Genomic DNA, 14,340 nt, shown 5'->3' on the forward strand with positions numbered 1-14,340 from the left:
TAAAAAAAACTGATTTACATTCAATTGTTTCCGTTTTTACCCTAATTTCAAAACAGTTATGTTGTACAGTTATGTTCGGCAAAATACGCCAGAAGTCTCAATCGAATGGCAAACTCTCGCGTCTGGTTATTCCAATCTATACCGATAGTATTTATTGTGCATGCTCTCCAGAGAAGAATATGAAGGTCACCGTTTGACATGACTTGTGGAATAATATGTCTAACCCCGTTCTTCCGAGTCGCTTGTTACAACTTGCACTGAAACGCATTATGGTACACGATTCGTGTACCAATCGTAAAATGTTTATTTTGTCTTAAATATTGGATATCAGAAGCCCATCTTTTCCAGGTAAGCTCACAACACCAATGTTGATTAAAATTGACAAATAATTCGTGTTTTCATTGTCCAAGGTTTTGGATGATATTGAGTTAGAGACTTGGCTACTTTAACTAAAATATAGCCCTTTAAAAAAAATTTTGTTGATTTAATGTATCAAATACATCAATAAGAAACTATGTGCAAATGTTTGTGTTTCTGGGTCAAAGACATTTCTTATAAACATAGCAATTGAAAGTTGGGTAAATTCTTAACTTAAATCTGAGAATGCTTTGTGAAACCGTTGCCTGGACTTCAGAACAGAACACTAGAAATCAACAGTCATAAATAGCAGAATACATTTAGACGGACAGTCCAAAAGTTTCGATTAATCTGTTTTTCATCTCCATTTCCCACTCGACACAAAGCAGGTCATTTCGGGACTAACAAATGGTTCAATTTTGTTTCAATAATTCGCTTAATCTTTGTCACGTACAAGAAGGGGGTCGAATGGCAGACCTTCTGATCGAACGCGCACGCGTTAACCATGCGACCATTAAGACATGATAAATTCGTACATGAAGCAGAATGAGTGAACCCAGAATGTAGGAGAGAGTATTTCCCATTGGGACGTGGCCTACTACTTCCGATTTTTTTCCCAGGTAAGCTCCATCCCACGCCTACCGGCAAACGGGTGGAATCTTCTGTTGCATTCAGTAGGATACAATGAACTAATGTATCTTCCACGATAGTTTTATCAAAGTCACAACTAACAAAAATACATTACAATCCAGTTTTTGTAATCAAACCTTCGATTTTGTAACACATTATGGTTATTACAAAAATAAACGTATACTATAAAACTGGTTTCTACAGGACTAAAAGGGGATCACGTGGCTAAGTGGGTAAGACGCTGGCTCGCCAGCCTGGAGGTCGGGTGTTTGATCCCTGCATTGGCTGAGAAAGTTCATCCAGAATTTCCGGCGTGGTTTCCCCTTGTCAGTGATGCAGGACGGAGGGTCTGACAAGGACAGAGGTTCCGTGTACATATTGGCGTGCACGTAAAAGATCCCTCGCCAGTTGGAATTCGATATAAGAGTAGGCCGTAGCGCCGCTGCCCGGGCAAAATTTCCCTCATAGCACACTGTATAGCGTATGCCCGTCTCCATTAGCCCAGTTTATGAGCAGAACAGTAGGACGTTAAACCCCATTTTATTTCATTTACTAGTAAACATATCACAGACATAAAATCATCAGACATGTGAAATGTAAAAATAGGTTTATCGACTATTATTCTTCCCTTTCCCCAGCCCTTGTAGGCATTTTCAGTAGGACGTTAAACCCCATTTCATTTCATTTTGTCGCCATTTTCACGGCGAGGATCGGTAACCCGTCCCTTGACCCCAGCCCTAACCTCCATTATCAATGCTAGGATCATTCGCGTTTAGTTGTCTGTACGGATGTTTTGGAATAGAACATTGCATATCAGCAGTCATAAACACCGAAAACAGTTTTCAGCAGGGGTAGCTGGACAGTGACATTCTAATGTTTTCATTATTCTGTTCTTGATTTCAAAATGCCGTATACGTTAAAAAGTCTCCTGGATTTGTCCACCTAAAAATGGGTGTATCTAAACTATTAACAAACAATGTGAAACTATTTAATTTAAATGTATATTGTATCAGAAAATGATGTACACGTATCCATCTTCTGTCTTTATTCATTGCCGGTCCATCATCAAGTCCAATCCTTAGTTTGGTGGCCGTAACTTCTTATTTGCCTGAAATATATATATATATATATATATATATATATATATATATATATATATATATGTTATATTTAGTCTTCTGAATCGCTGTGGAAAATATCAAGGCTTAGCTTTGCTTTTAGTTGCAGAGTCATGGAACTCATTCGCAGGATGGGGTTAAATAACAACTACAAACCATGGAACAGAACCTTCGCTTTTATAGATGACCGAAGCATGGCCCACGGTGCAACGCTTTAGATACTGTAATTTGATAAAACCTGGCAGTATACTGTTTTGAACAAACAGAATTGTATCCGCAAATACAATATGTCGATTTATCTTTTTTAAAAAAAAAGTCAAAATATGCAGAGATGTTTTGAAACTTACCATACGAATTACCGTATTTACCACCCATGCCATATAAGTTACCCATTCCGTACATTCCGCCGCCGAACAAGCCCATGCCCATGCCCATGCCGGGATACATTCCGCCGCCGAGCATGCTCATGCCGGGATACATTCCGCCGCCGAGCATGCTCATGCCAGGATACATTCCGCCGCCGTACATGCTAGGATACATTCCGCCGCCGTACATGCCGGTATAACCCATACTTTTCATCATTCCACCATAAGGTAAAGCAGCAGCTACACAAACAAGGGCGAGAAAGGCAACGACGCTGGATACCATTTTGAGATTTCTGAAAGAAATACATTTAGATAAAAAAATGAACATCGACGAGTACAAAACCGAAATCCACTATACATTCAAGACCCCTAAAACACACACACACACACACACACACACCCACCCACACAAACTATGTAATGCGACGACGACTGTTGTCCCTGAAAAATGCCATGTAATTAGTGATGGAAATCATAAGGCTAAAAGGTTTCCTGTAATAATATGTATGCTTACCTGGAGAGTACCTCTGCAAATACGATGAAAGGGGTAATGAATAAATTGTTATTTCGTTGTTTATTTATACGCAAAAATCACGCGCTTGGGATCGGTTTCCCACCTGAGGCGTCCATGACAATTCTTGCAACCGATTAATTTAAATGGATTTTAATGTTACTTAAAACTCAATCATTATTTTTTTATATGCACACCCATCCATTATTCAATATCATTTAATTGATGAGGTTTCATATGAATATCACTAAACCCAAACTATCCACTTGTAAACATACTCATCATCAGGGTCGAATTCGAAGTTGCGAAAAGTTGCCAGCAATGACTCTAGTTTGTGTATTGTCCGCGTGGTTGTCTTGTCGGGTTGGTTTCCGTGTAGTGTTGTCATCGTGCATTTAATTTGAGTATTTGCCAAACGTTTTGATATCTAACAACAAAATGTGAATGTGAATGTGAAGGGCTGCGTAGCTTTTCTTATGGCATCAGTAAGGACAATAAGAATAACATATTAAGAACGCGTTCGCGAGAGCACCAGGCAGAAGGTGCTAAGGCTGCATTTTCAGATTTGAACCAAATTTGGTACAAAGGTGGGGCTAGCACCCGAACACATAAATATAAAATATCAGACTGGTCCTCTAGTTCATGACTGAGAAAATTGAGAAAACAGATTCCATGACGAAAAATGATTTTATTAAAAGAAGTTTGAGCGCATTCTGCACGCCTCCCTCTGTATAGACAAGAGACAAATTTTGACATAAAATAGACGGAGTTCTCCTCTTACAAAATTAAAAATTTAGCTTGATTATCGAAAGGGGTCCTGTCTACCTGGCTAGATACCAACCACTATGATAAAAATCCACTTTTTCGATCAGCTAAGTTCAATACCTTGTAGTGCACTCTTTGCAGGGGTGGATAGAAAATTGTCGAGCTAATTATGATCATCTACCATCCGACTATCAATAACAATAATAAAATTGTTTGGATCGCATGTAAAGAGTGCGGTAGAGAGTATTGAATATCATGACTATTGACTGTGTGTGTCTTATAATGTATTAAGCGTAGAACTGGGTTTAATGCTTTCATGCTTCACTCTACCTTAGTGAAGGAAAACTCATTCCACACCCCGCACCCCCACCCCCCTTCTTACACACTTTTCAAGAGTGTCTGGCTTCATCCATTGGCAGATGGAGCCCAGTCAGACCCTGTATATATCGAATATCAACGAGAGGATAATTCCAGGTGTACTTGAATGGCATCTGCTATAATTCGTACTATGGTAAGATTAAATTAGATTTGACATTATTGAAGATCGGCCGGGAAATTTCCTGATCTGAACTCCATGTTACTACATACATTTTAAGCAAGTCAGTTATAATCATAAAATTACGTCAGAATATGTTCACTAGGTACTACACAATAGTATATTGTTCAAACGGTTATATTTACAATTATATGCGTTGCCGCGAACACAAGAATATCGATTGAATAGCAAAAGGCATAACACGTACATGTATATTATACAGTGAAAAACGCTAATGATTTGTGCTATGTAGTCCGTTGCCGAATTTTATTATAACACATAATCCGGTTTCCTCCCTCTGCTAAAGACCCCTAGGCGCAAGCGAGTTATTGAAATTAAATTGAACCATAAGTTAGTCCCGAAATGACCTAGTTTGTGTCGAGTGGACGTTAACCCACAGACTGTTGTTCTTTACTATAATCAAGAATAGATAACGCGCAATGGGTTTTATTTTTTGGAATTATCTCTTCTTGCTAAAATGTATAGTTTTGGGTCAATATTCCATGTCGAGTGGACCAACTTTCGGAACGTTAGGGACATGACTCCCTCCAAAAAACTATAAAAATATATGTTATAGTATATGCCTTAAAGTAACAAATCCGAAATTTTACCATTTGAAATTAAGACGCTGAAATGGATCTTAAATTCAACAATTTTTTCAGATTTTCATGTGTTTCAACTCGCATTTCTAATAGGAGTAGGACTTTATAACTTTGTGATCTACGTGAACGCTCAGTAGTCCGCAGGTTCACTAGTCCGCCGGTTTCTATTGTCATTTTCACCCGACACCACGACATTTAAAAATGTCATATTGTCGGGTTAAAATGTGATGTCGGGTTGTCGCGATGTCGGGTACAGGACGAACGTTCTGGCAACGAATAGTGTCTAGTTGTGAAGATGGGACAAAAACACAAGCTACTGTGTACACATTGACGAGCACATAAAAGACCACCCCCCCCCCTCCCTCACATTAGCACCTTTTTTTGTCTGGTCCTCACGCGAATTCATTTTAATCTGTTGGGGGGTCTTAGTGTTTCCCCGCTATCGCTAAGGAAAATTATGATAACAGAATATTATCATGAGGTTCTCCCGAAAGAATCAAGCTTTTATTTTGATATTTGATTTTTTTTTTCATTATCAAAGGATTGCCTAATAGTTGGCTGGGGACTATACTCTTTAAATAACCCCACAAACTTCTCATATAATAAGGTAATTAATATACAATATTAGCAACACTTTTGTAGTAAATAGGGCGATAAAAGCCATTCGTTTGGATTTAAATCTCTTTCATCAAAGTTAAAATATGTTAAACAGGCATTATGCAAGAGCTAGATCTGTCTATTGCAGGTCTGTCTTTGGGCCTTAGTAAATTATGAACATGACAAGACCATAATCAACCCTCGATGCCATCGGATAGCTCCGTTTTAAGTAAATTAGAACGGTTCGGCCATTTAATGATTTAATTTAAAAATGGAAAGGCTAGGCTCAGACTCGAATGACCAGTTCGGTGGTTACGATCAATGCACACATCTTGTCAAAACTAGAACCATTGATAAATTCGCTCAAAATAAAGTAATTTGAATGAAATTTCAATAAATTCATTTTGCATTTTCTATTTTTGAAATATTACAGTGAGAACGACCAGCTCTTTACCGAGATCTTGTATAGTGCCCCTTTAAGTGTTTATTTTTCTGTAAACCAGTGATTAATTCTGATATGTTACTACATCCATCGTCAGACATCGGTACATAATACAAATATATATCATTTTGTGTGGGTGATGTTGCACAGTCGCATCCTGTTGTCCATTTATACCAACTTTAAAAAAAAACAACATTACTCGGCACCTCTAGGCTCCAAGCCCCTGGAAAAGTGTCCCAGTTGACCCCCCCAACGGACCCTGTGCTTAAAAGGCACGGTTCACGCACGCACGAGGCATTCCAGTAGTGATTGGAGCGTATGTCTTGACAACACGACCATCACACTTAGGTCATAGCTGAATGTAGTTTTGTAACCTGTCACGCTTTGGCGGAAGGTCTGCTGGTGTGCACGTAAATAATCCTTGGCTTTTTTAATTTGAAGAACAATGCTTTGCATATGCCAGACTTCATTACCCTGGTTGATAGAACGAATTCACGACATAATTCCATCTCTTAACCTAATAGTAAACCCATATTTACGATAACCCGATCCAAACTATTTTTGGAGCCATAATGTTTTGGAGCCTAAACCTTTTTTTCTCGTTTTCCAGGACCTAATAAATCGGTCTTGGCGTGGTTGTCTGTAGATATATTCCAGCATTGAATTTCGGTATTTACAAAAGTCTGAATCGGCATGAATTTCCGGAACCTTACAAGCTAGAAATACTACGAAATAAATAATACAAATTCTACGGTAATAGAAGTGACATTACAAAGGGTTTAGAATGCATGCATCGATTTAGGTTATTAAAAGGTTGATTTGTTAATGCGATTAGTTCAATCAGACTTAGCCCGCAAACTTCTCGAAAAAACAAATACTTTATCTACCAATCCTATTTTTTGAGCCAATTTAATTCAGAGACATGCTTGGGTCTCCAATTGAAGGGTAGGCGGACCAAATGTAGGTGGGGGCAGCGCCGGGGCATTCTTTGGTTCTGTGGCACATGCTAGAATGGATTTGAACTATATCTGAACCATGACATACCATACACACATTGACACTTGGTTGACGGATTGTGATCAAGTCATGCAGATTTTAACATGAACATAGTTAGCAACAATCAAGAACTTATCGACCCACGAGTAAAGATAAGGGGGTCTGTATTCCGTACAAGGGGTACTTGCCAAGTATTCGATTCTTTTCGCTTATGAGGGAGGGGTAGCATTTAAGAGTAAACTTACACATCCCAACGAGAGAATGATCACGATCTATACACCGGTGTCAAAAGTTTACATTAAGCCTGGCCAAGTGAGTAACTTTTCGCTAAATGTCAATACGGTTCGTGGTAACGTTAGCGTATTGGCCTTGGGATATGCCTACAGCTAAAAATGTTCCCCATGTTGCTATTTCCGGGGTTTTTTTTCTTCATTGTCCTAACTTCATTCATCGAAATAAATAAAACAAAGACAGATTAAGTGATGCTTAATATTATAGAAATATTAACCCGGGCTGTAAAAATCTAATTTGGAAGCCATCAATGGAAATCAGGGACATATTAAGCTTGCATGGGGCCCTTGGTCATTGCCCGTCACACACTCAAATGTGTGCCAGTATGGTGGATAGATATACATGTATATATTTGGCACAACATAATAAATGAAATAATAAATTATTTTCTTAGATTCTGACTCGCTGGCTGCAACCCAGTCAGCACCTCACTTAATTTATTAGATGTTGGATCCGGAAATAAATTTAAAAATCTCTGAAAATATTAGCCCCATCGTTTTCTCCAGAAATTTGTGCCAAACTCTTTTAGTCGAGGGCAGGTTGTCCTAATGATAAGCAAGTACAGTTGCTACTCCTCTGTTTTCAGGAGCGGACTGGGCCGCGGCCCCGACTGGAAAAAAACATAATTTAACATGCAAAATAACATCTTCGTATCCATTAAAAATATAATGGCCTTAATCCTAAGAGGAAAATTATATATGAGGGAGGTGCATGAATAGTGAATGAAACTAGATTTATTTTCTCATTGTGTCATGTATTCTTCATCACGATAGGGCCATAAGAAAACCAGTCTATCTCCATTTGTGGCTGAGAGCTGAGAGCCAACAGGGGGTTGCTCGAAGGTGCATGTACGTACATTGAGCGCGTAAGTTGTCATTAGAGCCATGGGAATGCGATGACATTGATGGATGCGGGCATTTCCATGAGTATTTGAAATATTTTTTGGGGAATTCGAGGGAACTGTTTCAGAAATGACGGCGCTTTTTCAGAATAAAGGGCACTTTTTCGGATGTGAGGGCACATAGTCAAACACACGCCCCTGGTGAGAGATTTCATCGGATTCGAACATTATCAGAAATTTCCGATTTCTATTATCTTTGCATTCATGACAGAAAATTCACCCAGCATGCCTCTGGGCCAAGTATCCGGAAACATGGGTATTGTTTAATACTTACTTAAATGAATGTAACTTCTTACTTGTATATAGTACAAATACTAATTTATAGTACTCAAATAATCTAGAAATACTGCTTTGTTAAATTCTTGAATAGGAAATGGTAGTGGGTGTTCCAGAAAGCGGGTTCGCTCCCGATGTTAGCCGAGAAAGTTGATGGGGATTTTCCGGTGTGGTTCCCCCTTGTCAGTGGTGACGGACGGAGCGAGCGGGGGTGTGACGTGTGGAGGGGCTGACAAGGACAGCTGTCTAGTCGTAGGGATGGAACGAAAAACCGAGGTCCCGTGTACACATTGGCTTGTACGTAAAGTATCCTTTGGCAGTTAGAATTCGATATAATAGTAGGCTCCATAAATCTGGTATGCCAGATATGTTATATGTTTCGGTAATCAATACCTCCTACGATGATTATATCCCACATTCCCACTCAGTCATAAACTTGCATGTTGTAGAGTCGGAGTGATTTCTTACCGAACCGATCCTGCTGTAAACCTGCTATAAACAATACCACGTGAACCACTTCAGAAGTGCCTTTTACGATCCTCAAAGTTTTGGGGTATAGTTTCAACGCGGTCAGACTATTCATTCACTTTGATTCACTCCCCCCCCCCCGTTCGTTTGACACGTCCCTCTCTGTTCGGATAAGCTAGTGACTTGGCAACAGACAGTATCTGGTCAGGTCTATTTACCTCGACGACCAGTGTCTGATAGTGAAATACTGCCAGGTTGCATTAATAGCAGTCTATTTCTCAAAATATCGTCGCGAAAATATTCATTCACCTTGATTCATTCACTCCGTTCCTTTGACACTTTCCTCTCTGGTCAGATAAACTAGTGATTTGTTGTCAGGCGGTATCTGGTAAGCTCTATTTATCTCGATGATCAGTGCCTGAAATACTGCCAGACTGCATTTCGAGGGCTTATTTGAGGTTCGTAAGTCCGTTCATTTGACGCTTTTCTCTCTGGTCGGATGGGGGGTTGGATGGTCGAATGGTTAGCACGTGCGTGCTGTATCATAAGGCCTGTCATTGAGTCAACTGGCGTGGTTTCGAATCCCCGGTTGTACGTGACAAGGAGTAGGGTCGCCTGTCCAACCCCGTGGGTTTTCTCCGGGTTTTCCGGTTTCCTCCCACTGCTAAAGACCCCAACGCGTAAGCGAATTATTGAAATAAAATTTAAAAAGAAAACATGTTAGTCCCGAAATGACCTAGTTTGTGTCGAGTGGACGTTAAACACCATTTCTCTCTCCCTCTCTCTCTCTCTCTCTCTCTCTCTCGCTCTCTCTCTCTCTGGTCGGATATCAGGCGACAGGTGATATTTATTTTCCCAGGCTGATTTATTAGTAGTAGAGTACTGCCAGGGATGGGTCCCTGGGGTCAGCACTTTACAAACAGCAGAGCAAGATAGCGAGACTGTGACAACTGACATATACAATTTTTCAAGTAATATTTTATCTTAAACAATGTACATGCCATAGCCATAAGACAGCTGGGTATTGCTTAAATGATGAACAAAAAGTCAACAAATCAATAAATAAAGAAATCCATACTGACAAATGGTAATGTTCACCCTTGCCGCCCCCCCCCCTCCATACACAAAAAAACTGGTCTGGGTCACCTAAAGCAATCATTCAACAAACAAAGCTTCATGATCACCCCATTTGTCTATATATCTCTTATAATTCAAGTTCATTTTGTATTTTTATTTTTTCAAGTTTTAGGTAGTATCTCATTTCTTTTATGATACCATCTAGGGATACTGCCTGGTTTAATAGTTTATTACAATAAATATATATTTTTACAATAAACAAGAGTTTGTTACTTTGCATATTATATGATTTTATAATTTCCCGAACACTATATCCACTGAAGACAAGGTTAGGTCGCAATTCATGATCAAATTAAACCAATGGAAGAAATTTTTCCGTAACTTTTCAATTTTTTCACACACAAAAAATATGTGAGTGATGGTTTCTACACAATTTTTACAAAATGTACATTTATCATTTTCTTGTATACTTAATTTTTTTTAGATATTGATAATCCTGTATTGTAACCAGATAAGTTTAATGTCTTTAGTTATTCTAAAAGCTAAGGAATTGATATTTTGCCACAAATCACCTATATTTTCATCAAATGTGATTGATTTCCATTTGATCTTGCTTTTTGCTTTTTTTTATGAATCTGGGCAACAAACTATTTATGAAAATCCTACGAAATTACTTTCTTTTACTCATGATAGTTTGGAAGTGTTTTGGGCTGTCATGGTAGTAACCGCAGTAACCAATATTTTGATGATTTTCGAGAAATGTTTTAATAGACTTTATAATTCCTAAAGATTTGTTAAAAGGAGGGATGAAATTAAATTTTTTATTGAATTGGGCTAAAATAATTAGATTCCCTTCCTCGTCTAATATTCATAAATAAATCTTATTCTTTTTTCATATCACTCTTTGTGGTATACAGGATTTCTGGAAATTGTAATATTTTGTTATTATGCCGCACGGGTTCATTAATCATTTCTTTAGAATTCAGTGTTTTCTGGCTAGTTGAAAAACGTCTTTCCAAAATTAATTATTAGTTTCATTTAGTACACTTTGTGTCATCTCTCTAGGCCTGATATCTTTTTAAAGTTTTGTCCAGTTCGAGTTTTCTGTAAGGAGTTTTTTTTTATCCATGGCAATTTAAGACTTTTTATGAAACAATTTAAATTTAGTATTCTTAATCCACCGTTTTCATACTTAGGCTAGCGAGATACCCTTCCCGAGGAAGACCAAAATACTTGGGATATTTTTTGATAGAGTCACATCACCAGAACTCAAAACTGGTTCTTGGACAAATTTTCAACATATATATTTTTGCACTTTTACCAATGGTCAGGGTTTCTTTAACGATAATAGATTTGATGGGGGTAGGGATAGATTTTTGGTTCTTGTTCTTTGGTGCTGAACAAAGTTTGAAAATCATTTACTATCATCTGAAAGAGTAATGGGTGACCATGTCATATTTTTGGTCAAAACTTTTAAATTTACATATATAGTCCGGTGGCTAAAGGGGGGGGGGGGTCGCCACCCGAGCTGTGAATTTATGAGACCAAGTTTATCTAGACCAGTTTTTTGCGTAGATTCCGAATCTGGGTGGTGATAAGGCGTTTGAGGGGGCGTTGTCGAGATATAGGGGGCCAATGTCTACAATTGGGGGAAATGTGATAATGGTGACATAAATGATGATCATGTTATATAATTATTAATAAATTTCTAGGACTGCTTATCTCTAATTAAGTGTTTGTGATGCCCCCTGGACAATTGTTTTGATTTGTGGCGAGGTGGGGTGGGTGGTTGAAGGTGTGCGTGTGTGGAGGGGGGGGGTAAAATTGGCGGGAAATGAGTTCACGTCGATTTAAATGATGATTTATTTTTAGCTTGATGAAACATCTCTAAATATGTTTATAAGATTCCCATTGTGTGGGGGTGGACGCCGGGGTGGGGGGCAACATGTGTTTTTATGGACAGAAATCATTTGGTTCAAAATTGACCTTAAAGTGCTTTCTCGTTAGCTTTTTCGTTCATTACCTATTTCGTCATTCAGTATATCTGGAAATATACATAAAAAACACAGTAAATCAGAGACATGTTTATATATTAGTTAATTTTAGTCTTCATCAGAAGATTCAAAATCAAAGTTCATAATATGAGCGGGATAAATATCTTCTTGGTTGTTGACCAACAGCTCGCATATATCCTTTGGTTATGCCTCAGATACCAATTGCAAATCTTCATTCCAGCCATGCAGCAAAAGACCACTACGGCAAGGTGGTAATAAAGAAAGGTCTGTTATTTTCTTCTAGCGTCATCTACTGATGTAAGTCGCCTTTCGCGATATTTTCTACTTTTGTCCGTCTCATTATCGATCAAAATGTGTATATTTGGATCATTGTTTGTGAGGAGAATGGTTGGGATGTCTATTTCACCCGAGCAAGAACGCAAAATACAATTTGATTCAGCGCCTCCACTAATCTGCAATGCGAAGAGGAGTAGGTAAGCTATTTTGGTGTCCTCGTGGTTTGTTGTCAGTTCTAGGATGTTTTCGACTCTTTCAATACTAATCTTGATATATTTTTTGATGCAATTAAGATTAGTATATTGAAAGTGTCGACTATCTGTCTTTCTTTTTCCAACTTTCTAACAATTTTTAAAGAGCTGGGACAGACAAATGATGTTTCTGATTACATAATTACTGGTTTAGAAAAAATGGTTTGTACCATGTACGGCAAAAGGCGACTTACATAAGTAGATGACACTAGAAGAAAAATGTTCTGGGGGAATGTTAATTGTGATGAAAAATAACAAGCCTTTCTTTCTTTATTACCATCTTGCCTAAATGGTCTTTTGCTGCACATTAAACGCAACAATTATGTTGAAACAATATGGAGACAGGCTGCAAAACCAATGATCGAACAAGATGACCCTGCGACACAAGGCTAGAATGAAATTTTACAATGTGAATGGGTATCTGAAGCATATATCCAGCTCATATTATGAACTTTGGTTTTGAATCTTCTGATGAAGACTAAGAACAAACTAATATCTAAACATGTCTCTAATTTACTCTGTTTTTATGTACATTTCCAGATCGCTTGAAAAGTACCATTATAATTTAATATTATTATTTGGAATGACGAAATTGTTACTGAACGAAAAAGCAATCTGAATAAAATACAGATGTATATTTCGTTTCGTTTTTTTCATACTTTCGATGGCCTACACTATTTGAAGATCTGACCAGTTGTACTGGGAGATCACGTCAGGGGTCATACAAGCGACTTCTGATCCTATGACGTCAGACATTGATTAATCAATCAGCGTTGACGTTTCTAGGGGTTTATCCACAATTCCAAGCAGAGCAAGCCAAGAACTCGCCGTAACAGACCGTTTCATTGGCTAATTCCTCACATCAACTAAATCGCCTGTTACATAACCACTCTTCCAGATCCTAGTGTTGTGAATACAAGTAAACGAAATTTTGAACTATAAAAAAACGAAACGAAATAGCATTTGTATTTTAATCAGATTGAACGAAAAAGCTAATGAGAAAACACTTTTCGGGTTAATTTTGAACAAAATGGTTTCTGTCACCAAAATTACATTTTATCCCCCCCACCCTCCCCGCTACATACAGTGGGAATCTTACACACATATTTAGAAATGTGCAAAGGAATTAAAAGGTAATGTTTTACAAAGCTCTAAGAAAATCATTTAAATCAACGTGAACTCATTTCCCGCCAATTCCCCCCCCCCCTTCCATAAACGCACACCTGCTACCCCACCCCACCTCCCCACAAATCAAAACAGTTGTCCAGGAGCATCATATACACTTCTTTAGAGATAGACAGTCCTAGAAATTTATGTTTTATTAATATATAACATGATCATCGTGTATATCACAATAATGATATTTCCCCCCAATTGTAGACATTAGACCCAGATATCTCGAAAACGCCCCCTTAAACGCCTGATCACCACCCAGATCCGGTGAAGCGTCTGGAATTGGGTAACAGTTCAGAGGGTTGGCGGCTCTGGTCTTGACTGGTCTTGAAACACGGACAAAAAAGTCTAGAGTGAGCATGAATCACAGGGCAATAACACGTCCTTCTCGCAGATTCCTTCTCAAATAAAACAGGTACTACTTATACCATCCCCATTTATTCGCCACCCATGATCAATTGGACAAGGGATATTGGGTTTCGCCGCATGGTGTGGCACCAAGTATGTCTGGTGTGTAAGTGTAAGACGTCGTCTGTTAGAGGAAGAGTGGCTGCCAATGTGTCCGTTGACGTATAGCAATAACGTGACGCAATTCGTCAAGGGTACAACAGGCGCGTGTTTTTTTCCCTTGTTAAATTTATTACAGAAAACATTATATCATAAGTTAATTCAAGGCTCTCTCCGAAAGTGGGAC

At 38.4% G+C, this 14,340-nt stretch overlaps 1 long non-coding RNA gene across 1 annotated transcript; it reads right to left on the reverse strand.

The window, feature by feature from the left end:
* Nucleotides 1-1,996: 1,996 nt before the first annotated feature.
* On the reverse strand, nt 1,997-3,010 carry LOC126811495 (uncharacterized). The gene is made up of 3 exons (XR_007675614.1): nt 2,985-3,010; nt 2,453-2,763; nt 1,997-2,095 (listed from the first exon to the last, which is right to left on the reverse strand). It is a non-coding gene; the product is annotated as an uncharacterized LOC126811495 (long non-coding RNA).
* Nucleotides 3,011-14,340: the final 11,330 nt, after the last annotated feature.

The sequence above is a fragment of the Patella vulgata genome, chromosome 2, assembly GCF_932274485.2.
Source record: "Patella vulgata chromosome 2, xgPatVulg1.2, whole genome shotgun sequence".
Classification (NCBI taxonomy): domain Eukaryota; kingdom Metazoa; phylum Mollusca; class Gastropoda; family Patellidae; genus Patella; species Patella vulgata.